At 37.0% G+C, this 14,141-nt stretch overlaps 1 long non-coding RNA gene across 4 annotated transcripts in view; it reads right to left on the reverse strand.

Moving 5' to 3' along the window:
* Positions 1-14,141, reverse strand: part of LOC107129722 (uncharacterized) — a 384,848-nt gene that overhangs the window by 114,741 nt on the left and 255,966 nt on the right. For 3 of the 4 annotated variants that reach the window (XR_010586838.2, XR_012434845.1, XR_010586840.1), the window contains one exon: positions 4,070-4,130. The exons of the other annotated variant lie outside the window; for it this stretch is intronic. This is a non-coding gene — a long non-coding RNA (uncharacterized lncRNA). The remainder of the gene's footprint in view (positions 1-4,069; positions 4,131-14,141) is intronic. 4 annotated transcript variants of the gene reach the window in all.

Consider the following 14,141-nt stretch of genomic DNA (forward strand, 5'->3'; position numbering starts at 1 on the left):
CTCCTAGTCTAAATTGTATCTGTTTTTTTGTCGCTTGCTTTCAAATTTGGTACTTATTTGCATTTTGCCTGACCTGCTAGTTAGAGCACAAGTTCACAGAGTCCCTTCTGAAGCCATAATGAGCTAAGGTAATAACCACCACATAATTGTGTTCAACTGCATACAAGTGTTTACTTTTTACTGCTGTGCGTCTGCCTCCGAGATTTTTGAGATGCAATTATGCATCGCAAAATTTGCAAGTTGCCAGCCTTGCTTGGACTATTTTTGCTATGTTTCACATTTAAACTGCTTAAGTGTATAAGTGGAGGTATAAAACAGCCAGGTTTTTCAGACTAGAAAATTACTGTTACTTAAATGGCAGAATTTCTGCTCTGTGGTTTCCTATTTCCATGTCTTGCCTCAGCTACATATCTTTTTAACCATCTGTTTCTTTCTGGCGACCAGTTACAGGGAGGCAAGCAACTGTATCTGCATTACTATGTGGTTTGACATCTGGTATCTAAATCCAACCATGGTATTTATTTGTGAATTGTTTAAATATGAGATCATATTAGTTACACTTGCAGATCCCTCTTCATTAACATTTCCAACCCTGCTCATGCCAGAATTGCATGCCATTTGCCACAGAGAAAGAGTATGCATGTTTTCCTGCAGGTTGCATAGAATTTGGGTATGTGAATATGAAATTTTTTAAGTAACAAGAATATATTACACAAGAATTAAAATTGGAAATTTCAGATATGATAGTGAGAAGTGTTAACACACATCTCAGTGTGCACATGCTCTTAAGTATTCCCAAGACCGCTCTTGTTGAACAAATTCAAAAACTGTTGAAATCATGACATATATCAATCTTTATAGACAAAAATACTATTGACCCATGATAATTTGGAAAATGTTGCTATTCTCCCTAGAAGGAAAGGATTCTGCACTGTCTCCTCTTTCCCTTGCTGCTGAAAGTGTGCATTTGGAAAACGGCCCAGGGTTAGGGTACAGGAGGATACCCCAGACCTCAGAAAACACCAAAACACTGAGGAAATAAAACAATGGCTTTGGTCTCATGAGCACCACTCATGATATAGTTTACAAATGATAGTCATGATGTTCCCAACAATCTCTTAATTCTTCTTAGTTATTGATTCCCATGCTTCATTAAGACCACTTGACAATCCAAGTGAGCCAAGAACAATTCAGATGGAAAGAACAATTTTGCATTAAAAATAATCTCAGAAAAAAGATGCATGATTTTGGTAGCATCCTCTTAACATAAGAAGAGAGACAGGAAATTGATTCTGCCCACGAAGGAGGCATAGAATCTACCTGGGCCATGAGGGACCTCTTAAAATGAGTCCCTCTTTATTTCTTGCTTCTTCCACTCTCTCACTCCCTTAAACATAATCTTGTAATTATCACCTCAGAAAGCAGACATGAGATCTGTTTAACAAACTACTTGGGAAATATTACTTTTCACATTCTATAGAAAAAGTATCAAAAAAAAGCAAACTCCAAATAAACTAAGGGCATATTTAGCAGCTCCTTCAGCTGAAACTAAATTTCCTTTAAATCTGCTTAAAGTTAGTTTACTTACCTAGCATAACCTTTCCCATCTACTCAACCACACCTTTTATTGACCTAGAGAAATCATATTCATCCTTTATGATTCAGCTCAAATGTCATTTCATCTCTGAAGACTTCCTTGATTCTCCCAGAAAGAGTTAGGTGCTTTGACACAACTCTCCTTTATACTTGAAATACCTCTATGATACTGCATATGTTTCTATTCAGGTGTGTTTAGATCATGTGCTTACATGACAGTACCAATCAAGAACTGTCATAATAAGGTTGGATAACAAACTCAGTAACACTACTAGCATAGAGCAATAAGTTTGCTTTACTCACAGGTCTGGGGCTCAGCTAGATATTCTGTTTCAAGTGCTCCGTGTGTTATCTAGGCTACGGAGCAGATGACAAGGAGAAGCTTCTCTGAAGTAATGGCATGGCTCTTAAGCTTGGCTCAAAACTGGCACACTCACTTCTGCCCACATATAATTGAGCAAAACAAGTGCAATGGCCAAGTCCAAAGTCAAAGCATAAGAAAGTACCCTTCATCCATAATGAGTCCATGGTAAGAAGATAGATGCAGGGAAGACTGATAACACTGAGCCATAAAATTAAATCTATCATAACGTCTACTACAGCAAATGGCACACATTCAATAGACGTTCATTGGATGAATGAATAAATAGAACCCAAAACATTCAGAGTAAATCCCAAAGTTTGTGGAAATAAAATATGCCTTTAAAAAAAAATACTTAGTACTTAAATTCCTCTTTAGTAAGCTTTAAATTATCAATGTAACATTGTTTGGACTTAAGTACATGCATTAGTTTCCTATTGTTATGGTAACAAATTACCACAAATTCAGTAGCTTGAAACAATACAAATTTATTATCTTATGGTTGTGGAGGTCAGAAATCTGACTGTGTCTCACTGGACTAGAATCAAAATGCTAGCAGGACTATATACCTTTTGGAGGCTCTGGGACAGAATCCTCTTTTCTTCTCTTTTATCTTTCTTTCTTTCTTTTCTTTTCTTTTTTTTTTGGTCTTTTTTTTTTTTTGTCTTTTTCATCTTCTAAAAGAGGCCCACATTCCCTGGTTCATAGCCCCTTCTATCTTCAAGGCCAGTGATGGCAGCCAAATCTTTCCATAGCATATTGCTCTGACACTCTTCTGTTTCTCCCCTCAACATTTAAAGGACTCTTGTGATTACACGGGACATACCTAGATAACCCAGGATCATCTCCCTATTTTAAATTTAGCTCATTAGCCACTTTAATTTCATCTACAACCTTAATCGCTCTTTGCCATGTAACCTAACATATTCACAAGTTCCATGGAATAGAATATGGACATCTGAAGAGGGGAGGGGAGCAGATTTTCCTGTCTACCACATGGCTACAACATATTCTAATGAAAAAGCACAGATCCAGGAAGCAGTTCTAGTTTGAGTCCTACAACTAACCAAAAATAGTAAATTGGACAAGTCTCCTAAAATTTCAATTATTTCTGGTGAAATGAGGAGGTGGTTCTAGCTGATCTCTAGGGCCTTTCCAACTCAAATTCCCTTGATTCTGTGAATATAGTACATCTAATTATACCTTAGAGTTAAAAGAAATTAAAGCCTAATTCATTAGCATAGAAACAAAAACAGTTAAAAGAGATTAAAAGAGTTAAAAGAGATTTAAAAAGCCTAATTTATTAGCATAAAAACAAAAATTCAGGAGAAAGCCTAGCAGTGTTTCTGAAACATGGAGGAGGGTCATTATTAATTCTCTCTGGGTATCTATAGGGGCTTCATGGAGGAGGTGAGATCTGAGCTTACACACCCCTGTAGTAAGGAAACTGATATTCTGAGCATGGGAACCAGAGGTAGAGGGCACAGGAAATGAAGGGCACAAACCTTATAGGGGCACAAGCCATGTAGAGAATAGTGAGAAATCACATGTGGACAAAGCAAAAAGAGACAGGAGGAGAGACTGGAAGTGTAGTGTAAGGTCAAATTGTGTGCATTCTATGGAGAAATGGGAGTAAATCTTTTTAGTAAGTAAGGAACAGGCATGGCAGGTGTATTAGTCCATTCTCACACTGCTAATAAAGACATACTCGAGACTAGGTAATTTATAAAAGAAAGAGGTTTTTTTTTTTTTCTTTTTCTTTTTTTTTTATGAGACAGAGTCTTGCTCTGTTGCCCAGGCTGGAGTGCAGTGACCCAATCTCAGCTCACTGCAACCTCCGCCTCCCAGGTTCAAGCGATTCTCCTGTCTCAGCCTCCTGAGTACCTGGGACTACAGGCGCATGCCACCACGCAAGGCTAATTTTTTGTATTTTTAGTAGAGATGGGGTTTCACCATGTTAGCCAGGATGGTCTCGATCTCCTGACCTCGTGATCTGCCCACCTCGGCCTCCCAAAGTGCTGGGATTACAGGCATGAGCCACTGTGCCTGGCCAGGAAAGAGGTTTAACTGACCCACAGTTCAGCATGGCTGGCAAGGCATCAGGAAACTTACAATCATGGAGAAAGGAGAAGCAAACACGTCCTTCTTCATATGGCGGCAGCAAGGAGCAGTGCTGAGCAAAAGGGGGAAAAGCCCGTTATAAAACCATCAGATCTTGTAAGAACTCACTATCATGAGAACAGCAGCATGGGGGTAACCACCCCTACGATTCAATTACCTCCCACTGGTCCCTCCCAGGACACGTGGGAATTACGGGGACTACCATTCAAGATGAGATTTGGATGGGGACACAGCCAAACCATATCAGTAGGTTTTGTGTCTCTTATAAAGATAATGCAAGAATAATGAGAGAGGGAGGGTTTTTTAGCTGCTTTATTTTATTTAACATTTTAGCTAATAGTGTTGCATTAAACTAGCTTACCAGATACCACAGATTAGATTTTCTTAAAGATTTTAAAAGCCAAAGGAAAAAACAGTGAAAAATATTTGTGTCTCAGCTCACCAGTGGTTTTCATATGTAAAAAAAATAGTTATATATTTAGAATAAAAACATATTTTAAAACTATATTTTAAAAATATAATTATACAAACTGAGTAAGGTCACCCACATAGAGTTTAGAGAATTAAATAAACTTCCAACCCAAAAATCACACTCAGTCCCATGCTAAGTGAGCATTTGCTGTATTTATCAACTTCTTATTGACAAGTTGTTCTCAAGATTCCAATTCTGTAGACTCTGTTTATTCTCTTTGTTTTAGTAGTTAGAATCCAAAGCTCTGGGGTAGCTAATTACCCATTAACATTATTTCATCTCTCATCAAAAACACAGGTATCTTGAATGATGGGAATGTGTTAAAATCACACAATTGAATCTCTCACTTTTATCTACCGAAGAAGTATTTAGATTAGATAGGACACTTTTCTTTCTGTCTCATCCTTTTTTTCTCTGCTGCCTTGAAGATTTGAGCCTCTCCCACAGGACAGCAGAGTGGAGTCCCTGGAGTTCCTCAGAGCATTCTTGAGACAAACCACCTGGACTCAAACCTATCTCCAGCATTTGTGTGACACTGAGCAAGTTACTTAACTACTATATGTCTTGGGTTTTTTAAATCTGTAAAATAGGGATAAAAGTAATACACCCTTCAAAGGGTTGTAATAAGTGTTAGATAAGTTAATATCTGCAACAAGCCTATGCTTAGAAACCAGGCACTATGAAATGTGTTTATTAAATAAACACCCCTGGATTGACATGTATGTGAGAAAGCCAAACTCCTTACTTGCTTAAGCCCCTAGAGTATAATTTTCTGTTGCTTATGCCAGAATATAATATTAGTTGATACATGTGCCAGATAAGGCTTTTCAAAATCAGGCCTTTTAGTTCCTTTCCAACCTCATTTCTCTTAACTCTTTGGCCTCTCCACTTCCTATGCTCAATTTCTCACCTCTGGACACATGCCTAAGCACCCAGAGTCACACTATTACACTTCCCATTATCCTTACAGACCTACACTTCACCTTCAACATCATATCATTCAGAAAACCTTTCTTAACTCTTATTCTACACACTATGTTGTAATTATTTCACTACACGTATGTTTCTTTTATTAAAGTGTTAGTGTGCTGAGAAATCAAAGAAGACATAAATGGAAAAACATCCCATGCCCACGCAAAGGAAGAACCAATATCATTAAAATAGCTATACTTCCCAAAGCAACTTATAGATTCAACACTATTCCTATCAAATTACCAATGACATTCTTCCCAGAGCGAGAAAAAAACTATTTAAAAATTCATATGGAACCAAAAAAGAGCCTGAATAGCCAAGGCAATCCTAAGCAAAAAGAACAAAGCTGGAGGCATCACATTACCCAACTCCAACCTATATTACAGGGCTACAGTAACCAAAACAGCATGGCACTGGTACAAAAACAGGCACATAGACCAATGAAACAGAGTAGAGAGCCCAGAAATAATACCACACATCTACAATAATCTGATCTTCAACAAAGCTGACAAAAACAAGAAATAGGGAAAAGACTCTCTAATCAATAAATGGTGCTGGGATAATTGGCTAGCTATATGCAGAAGATTGAAGCTGAACCTCCCTCCTTACACCATATACAATAATTAACTCAAGATGGGTTAAAGACTTAAATGTAAAACCCAAAACTATAAAAATCCTGGAAGTCAACCTAGGCAATATCATCCTGAAAATAGGAACAGACAAAGATTTCATAACAAAGACTCCAAAAGCAATCACAACAAAAGCAAAAATTGACAAGTGGGATTTAACTAAACTTAAGAACCTCTGTACAGCAAAAGAAACTATCAACAGAGTAAACAGACAACCTACAGAATGGGAGAAAATATTTGCAAAATACGTATCTGAGAAAAGTCTAATATAGAGCATTTAAAAGGAACTTAAACAGATGTATGAGAGAAAAACAAACAACTCCATTAAAAAGTGGGCAAAGGACATGAACAGACACTTCTCAAAAGAATACATACCTGCAGCCAACAAGCCTATGCAATAAAAAGCTCAATATCACTGATCATTAGAGAAATGAAAATCAAAACCACAACAAGATACCATCTCACACCAGTCAGAAAGGTTATTATTAAAAAGTCAAAAAAAAAAAAAAAAAAAAAAAGCAGATGCTGATGAGGTTGCAGAGAAAAGGGAACACTTACACACTGTTGGTGGGAGTGTAAATTAGTTCAGCCATTGTGGAAAACAGTGTGGCAATTCCTCACTGAGCTAAAAACAGAACTACCATTCAATCCAGCAATCCCCTTGCTGGGTATATACCCAGAGGAATATATATCATTCTGTCATCAAGACACATGCACGCGAAGGTTCTTTGCAGCACTATTCACAGTAGCAAAGGCATGGAATCAACTTAAATGCCCATCAATGACAGATTGGATTTTTAAACTATGGTACATATACACCATGGAATACTATGCAGCTATGATGAAGAATGAGATCATGTATTTTGTAGGAATATAGATGGAGCTGGAGACTATTATACTTAGCAAACCAATGCAGGAACAGAAAACCGAATACCACATGTTCTCACTTGCAAGTGGGAGCTAAATAATAAGAACTTATGAACATTAAGAAAGGAACAACAGACACTGAGATCTACTTGAGGGTGAAGGGTGGGAGGAGGGAGAGGAGCATGAAAGGTAACTATTGAGTACTGGGCTTAATATCTGGGTGAGGAAATAATCTGTATCAAAAAACCCTGTGACACAAGTTAACCAATGTAACAAACCATCACATGTACCCTCAAACCTAAAATAATAACATCACATGTACCCTCAAACCTAAAATAATAACTTAAAAAATTAAAAAAATTAAAAATAAAGTGTCAGCTCCTTCAGGGGAGAAATAGGTCTTTCATTTATCTTTAATGTCTGGCACAGCAACTGGCACAGCATGATTGTCAGCAAATGTTGGGTGAATGAAGGGCTCACTTTACACAGGTTCCTGCCATCAGGCTTTAATTGCTAAGTAGTTAACAGTTTAATCTGTGTTTTTTTTTGTTTGTTTGTTTGTTTTTTTTAAAGAGGGAGCGAGACAAGGAAGCAAAACGTGGTAAATGTTTTAAATTGCCATACTCCATTCGTTATCAATATTTTATTTTTGTATTTGAAAGGCTCTTCATATACAAACTTTTAAAAAACTGATTTTGCATATGAGGCCACAGAAGATTAAGTTTATTTAAAAATACTTTTTCAAAACCTCATCTCTGTGAAAATATCCAAGAAGAATAAGAACTTTTTTTCTTCTAAACAAATTCAATTTTGTCCTTTAGTTTTGCAGTACACAGAATAACTTTCAAGTTTCTATTACATTTGAAGTGGATTTTTCCTGAAATTGTAAAATATCAATATCAATAAGACAAATGACGTTTGAAGTGCTTTACACATGATAATTTAGCTTCCTTCGGGTTTTTTGTTTCTGCTGTTGTTTTTGTTTGTGTGGGTGGTTTTTTGTTTTTGTTTTGCTACCCAATGTCAATTACAGCATCCAGCTGACTTGAAACTTTTTATAGTTCTCTGCAAGCCTTCCACACTTTTCTGGTCTCAGTTACAGCTATCTCCACCATGCTCATCAAGACTCCTAGCTCAGCACCTTGCTCTCTCAATTCATGAAGTCTTTGCTCTATCAATTATTTCTTCTCTTTTCTGTATCTTCAGACTTGCCCTTTCCATTAACTCCTGCCTGTCAACAAATTCTGTCTCCATCTGGGATCCTTAGAAACAAACCCTTAGACAAGAAGTCAGGTACAAGTATTCAGATAGGGGATGGCAATGTGACACAGGGAATGGAGGAAGTCAACAAAGGGGGTGTTACTAATCAAGTTTCTAATCAAGTAAGAGGATACAGTGTGCACCTGCAGCTATATCTTCTCGGGGACTCTGGCAGACAGAACACAATGTAGGCCTCAGAATTACCTGCAGGGACATGGTGAGAGCTCAGGGGACATGAAAAGGCCACCAGTTATGTCTACTATTCCCACTCTGAATTCCACTTCTGCCCACTGTTAATGTCTGTCCTTTTCTCCTCACAATCCAGCCAGTCTTTTAGAAAGAATAGCTTTTTAAATTGTCTTTTTTCCTCACTTCCTATTGCTTCCGCAAAATGTTGCCATCTAGCCATCCCTTTTAGAAACACCCCATCATTGTTCTTTCCAATATTTCCCTCTAAGCAATCATTAGACCCTTTGGATCCCTTAGCTTAATTGATTTCTGCTACATCCTGCATTCTTTCTTCTCAATCCTCTCTAGTTCACCAGTTCTCGGGTCACCTATCTCAATTCTCCTCTTGTCTCCTTGGAATATCTCTGCCTCCTTCACAAGTTTCTTATATTTCTCTTCGCACTGTTGGTGATCCCCAGGGCAGGGTCTGACTTGGCATTTTCTTCTTTGCCCTTCGTTCATTTTGTCTTGGGTGAGCTCAGGCCCACCCCAAGCTTCCACTGCTACCGAGAGGCTAAAGACTCTCTTCTGAAATTCGACAGTAAATCATTTATTCATGTGCTGACTAAATATTTCTCAAGAATCTACTATGTAAAATAAAACATGTCAAGAGATGAATCATAGAAACAATAGTAAGTTTTCATCACATTTATATCTCCTAAGTGTAAAATTTTGTCACTATTATGACTATGTTTTGTTAAACAGAAGTTTGTCTTTTTTTTTTTTTTTTTTTTTTGAGGTGGAGTCTCACTCTGTCGCCCAGGCCAGACTGCAGTGGCGAGATCTCGGCTCACTGCAAGCTCCGCCTCCCGGGTTCCCGCCATTCTCCTGCCTCAGCCTCCCTAGTAGCTCGGACTACAGGCACCCGCCACCAGGCCCGGCTAATTTTTTCTATTTTTAGTAGAGACGGGGTTTCACCGTGTTAGCCAGGATGATCTCCACCTCCTGACCTCGTGATCCGCCCGCCTTGGCCTCCCAAAGTGCTGGGATTACCGGCGTGAGCCACCCATCCCGGTCAGGTCAGAAGTTTGTCTTTATGTTGTTATTTTAACAGTCTTTTTACATCCCCCCCGCCGATAAAATTAATTTTCATTGTTTTACTTGCAGCTTGCTGTTTCAATGACAACTTTGTCGTATTCAAAATAAAGCTGAATGCCTAGTCTAATTTTAGATAAACAAAAGGAAAAAAATTCAAAAAAGGAGAGAAAATTTGTTACAATTGAAAACATAAACAATCCACATTTAAAACTGGAATTCTGTTTTGTTGTTGTTAATGCATATCCTCAAAAGCATTTCTAAGTATTAACAACTAGAAGCAAGTTAAATTTGCTAAAATGCATGAATGGTCTGAACTTTAAATAACTGAAGGTTAGAGAAATAAACACATCTTAAAACTCCTCCCCAGTAAACCCAAAGAAAAACTACATGCCATCAAATGACACAGTTGGAGGTACCGTTTCCAAACCCAGTATAAATTGTTAATGTTTTATACCTCAGGACTAACTGTCACGGTTAGTATTTAAACAACCTCAGTCAATGGGCAGAAGAACTGAAATGTTACTTTTCTCCATGTAGCACTTTTTGATTTCTTATTTGTCTTGAATAATATGAAATGCTACAGTTCCCCTGTAATGCCTGTGAACTGAGTTATTAAATAAATGACTCCAGCCCTGGGCAGCAGTGGGCCATGACATGCAGCTATTTGCACTCACAATACAAATTCAGCTGGATGGATGAACCTGGCACGGTACATCCTCATTGGGATGTTCGTTAGCCTCACTTTACAGCTGTCAGAAATGATATCTGTTATTCAGCCCACACCCGGGCTCTGAGAAAGAATTCTAAAGCAATTGATGATAAAACATGGGAAATTATTTGAGAAAATGCAAACCTATTTGAAAAGCTGACAAACTAAATGTATAAAGGAAAATCAGTCTTGGAAGATTAAAATGTAATAATAAAAATAATAATTACAGATCAGAGCCAGACAAAGGATATGCACTCAACCTTACCTAAAAGAGTCCTGTGACAGTTTATTACACTAGTCCCCAAGCCACACACTTAATTTGTTTCTAAGCCTGCATCCTATCCCTGTGAGTTATTCAAGTATATAAACCTCACTGTGTTCATCGTGCTTCTCAGGTGTTATATGTATTTCAATGTTCAGTGGAGGTTTGGAGCCTCCCAGGTGCTGCCATGTACGTTCCAGATAATTTCAGGGATTTAAGGAATTGAAGCTGGCTTGTCGTTGGTACTCTGCAGCCCACCAAGACTTCTCTATCCTTGGAACTCCTATAAATATTTTATCTCCACTTGACAAAATCCATCTCTTTTTATCTTTTTTATCATTAGTGTCTCCTCCTCACTAGAATTACAGTTTTAGTACAGCTGAGAATGTGTTTATTTCTCCAACTCAGTGCTTGAAGTAGTGTTGTTCATTGATTGGCTTTTAATAAGTTGTTTAAAACCTTTAATATACGGTTATTCAAAGCAATAAAAATGACAATGATGCCCCTGTCCACAGTCCTTCATCTCCAAGGAGGCCATCTTGTTCCCAAAGTCTTTACGTTGTTCAATAGAAAACAAGTTTTCCCCTATCATCTGGTGAATTAAATATCAGCTCCAATATTCCTGTTGGCAAAATGAATCTTGCCAACAGGTTCAAATTCCTGAATCATTCCAAAGTATTTCTGTACTCAGAGATGTTTAGATTCATATTTTGATTCACCTTTAACATATAATATCATTACCATCGTAGCCAAACTCAACAGGTATTTTGATAATATATTCATAGCCTTTTAAAAGAAATTTCAGTATATTCAGGAGGCGGGGGGAACACCTTTTAAAATGAGTGGGCTTGTAGCATTTTCAGCACAATGTTTTCTGAACAGCAACTGACCTGAAATATCTCCACATAGACCATATTCAACCTTTAACAAGATATTTCTCAAGGAAACAGCACCCCAGAAACACATACATGTGCGAGGACACACATACCACTCACACACAAAACACTGTTTTTAATAGCCAAGGGCACTTTGGCACAATGTAGGGCGGTGGTTGTCAACATAAACAGATGGTCAAAGAAGTGGGCAAACACTTCGTGTGAACTAGTTCCATAAATGAAGTTTTTTTTTTTTTTATTTCATTCTAAATGCCATACTTACTTAACCAGCTTTCAGACAAGATGATACATGTAGCCAGTTGGAAAGAGTTCCCTGCCAGGCTTCTGTGTTTTTATGACAAAATTAAAAGTCCACAGATGGAATAACTCAAAGCTAATTCTTACAGAGTTTGTTTAGTTAGAATGGGGTGGGGAGAGAATACCATATTGCTTCAAATTAAAGCCACATCTACAAAATGAGAGACTTTTAATTGGGGAGGAAAGATGTAGAAACAGCTTTTTAAAGAAGTAACATGTCTGTTTTTTAAACGAGTGGAATTATTTATCCATTAAAATAGCAACTTCCCCCAAAGAGTTTTAGGATCATCTAGGAAATTCCCAATTCCAAACTCCACTCCCAAACATCTCAGTATCCTTTCAACCAGGGCTTTGGAAAATGCCACTTTGGCTGCCTTCTAAAGATAAACAATCTTCCCATCATGTCTTCACTAGCCATTAAATCTTGAAACCCAAAATAATGACTCCTGCATAAGAATTATGGGGAAAAAAAGGTGCTGTCTGAGGAAACATAGAAGAGACCAGTTGCCTTGGCACTGTGTGTTCTCTGAAAGATTTGTGACTTTATTAGAGTATTTAGCTGATTTATTTAGTGAGAAAAAATAGAACTGATGTTTTATCAAATATAGTGGCCCATGATAAGGCATGAAAGGTATACAACGTTAACTACTGGAGAAAAATAAAGAAAGAGAACCTACGATGAATAAAAAATCTCTTATATTAGCCCTGTCAATGGAATATATTATCCAATATTCCAATTAAAAAAACAAACTCGGGCATGAAAAATTCACTTACAAAATCTAAACTTTAAAAAGAAATTTTATGTACAGCTTTTTCAATTTCAGTGCAGTAAATAAGCACTCAGAAGTCCAAATGTAAAAGGAAAAGGATGTAGTTAATAAAATAATTGGTCTACCAAGTATAAAAAAAAAAACTTTATTTTTTGCCAATTAATCAATTTGATATAATTAGTTTGCTTGTGTCAGGTAAATCTTAGTGTCTATGTGCTATATACAGAGTAAACTTATATACCAGCTTTTATTTCTCTTCCAGAAATACACATACTTATTTCCACAAAAGACGTTTTTCACAGCCAAAGTTGGGGGAAGGGGAGTTCCTAGCATAAAACTATGTACATTTGCGAGGAAACAGCTGCTCTTCTTCCAAGATTCCACTCTGCTCCCCCAGACTCATAGAGCCTGAGTAAACTCTAAGCAATGCTGTATAAATCAAGACTTCAAAGAAAACAATCTCTACCTAGCATCCAGCAGTTAAAGTCACAGGTTCTAAAGTATTTTATAACCACAGAGATCTGAGTGAGTAGAACAAACCGAATCAGAAGTTCTTATATTACTTACTGACTGCTTCACCTGTGATTTCAATTTCTTTACAGAGAAAATTGCCCCTTTAACTGATCTTTCCTATTTTACATGTGATTATCTTTTATTTTAGGAGTTCTTTTTAGTGATTTTATTTGTTTCCTCTAGGCTACTTACCAAATAATCCAGGAAGCATCCTTGCGGCAGTTCAGCATATTTTTCAAACCTCCTTGACATTAGAAAAGGGCTGTTTTTAAATCTCTATTTATTATTTGAAAAAAATCACTACAAGGTTCACTTAAAATTAACATTTATCTTAATACAATATAGGCTTTATCAAAACAAGTTGCAATATTTTACTTCTTATTTGAAAAGTGTTCTGTAGACATTAGTGTGCCAGGAGAGGCAGACTTTGGATATGTTTTGATAGTTGAAGAAGCATCAGGTCTTTAAATAAAAAGCGGAAGCCATCTTTGTGTTACATGGCTCTTAATAGAAATGTAGATAATACTGAGAATGGGAAAGCTAGTATTTTGGTTTCTTACAAGTACATGTTGTTGTCAAGGTAGAGCACAAATGTGAAAGACAAAACTCAGCATGTGACATAACTTAATCCTCATTTAAACATATTTTTGATGAAAACTGGAAATTGCAAATATTGTATTATCACAGTGAGAAATTTAAAACATCCTTAGAATCCTAGAGGAACAGGTACACTGCAAACAAGATAGAAAATGGTAGGATACAATAGATCGTATTTTCCTTAGGAAGAGGAAAACAAACTGTTCAGTAGCAAGGGGAGGCTGAATAAAAATCTTGCAAGTTCAGAAAAAGATGGCAGGCAGAATAAAAGCCAATGATAAAAAAAAAAAAAGAAGGTGGGCAATACTATAATTATGCATTTCTTCAGGATATTAGAATATATAACACAAGAGCATCCTAGCAAAATCTTGAGGGAATCGTCTTTCTGCAATGGTCAAGAGTTCATCTTTTTAAGAGAAGAATGTCTCCCAAAATGTTCATTGTTGATACATGGGGGAAAAGAATATTCCCAAGACATTAGAGTTTCATGGGACTCACTAAAACACACAAACAAAACAGTAAGTAATAGTGTATTTTTTTAGGCCCCACTATT

The sequence above is a fragment of the Macaca fascicularis genome, chromosome 5 (assembly GCF_037993035.2).
Source record: "Macaca fascicularis isolate 582-1 chromosome 5, T2T-MFA8v1.1".
Taxonomy (NCBI): Eukaryota; Metazoa; Chordata; class Mammalia; order Primates; family Cercopithecidae; genus Macaca; species Macaca fascicularis.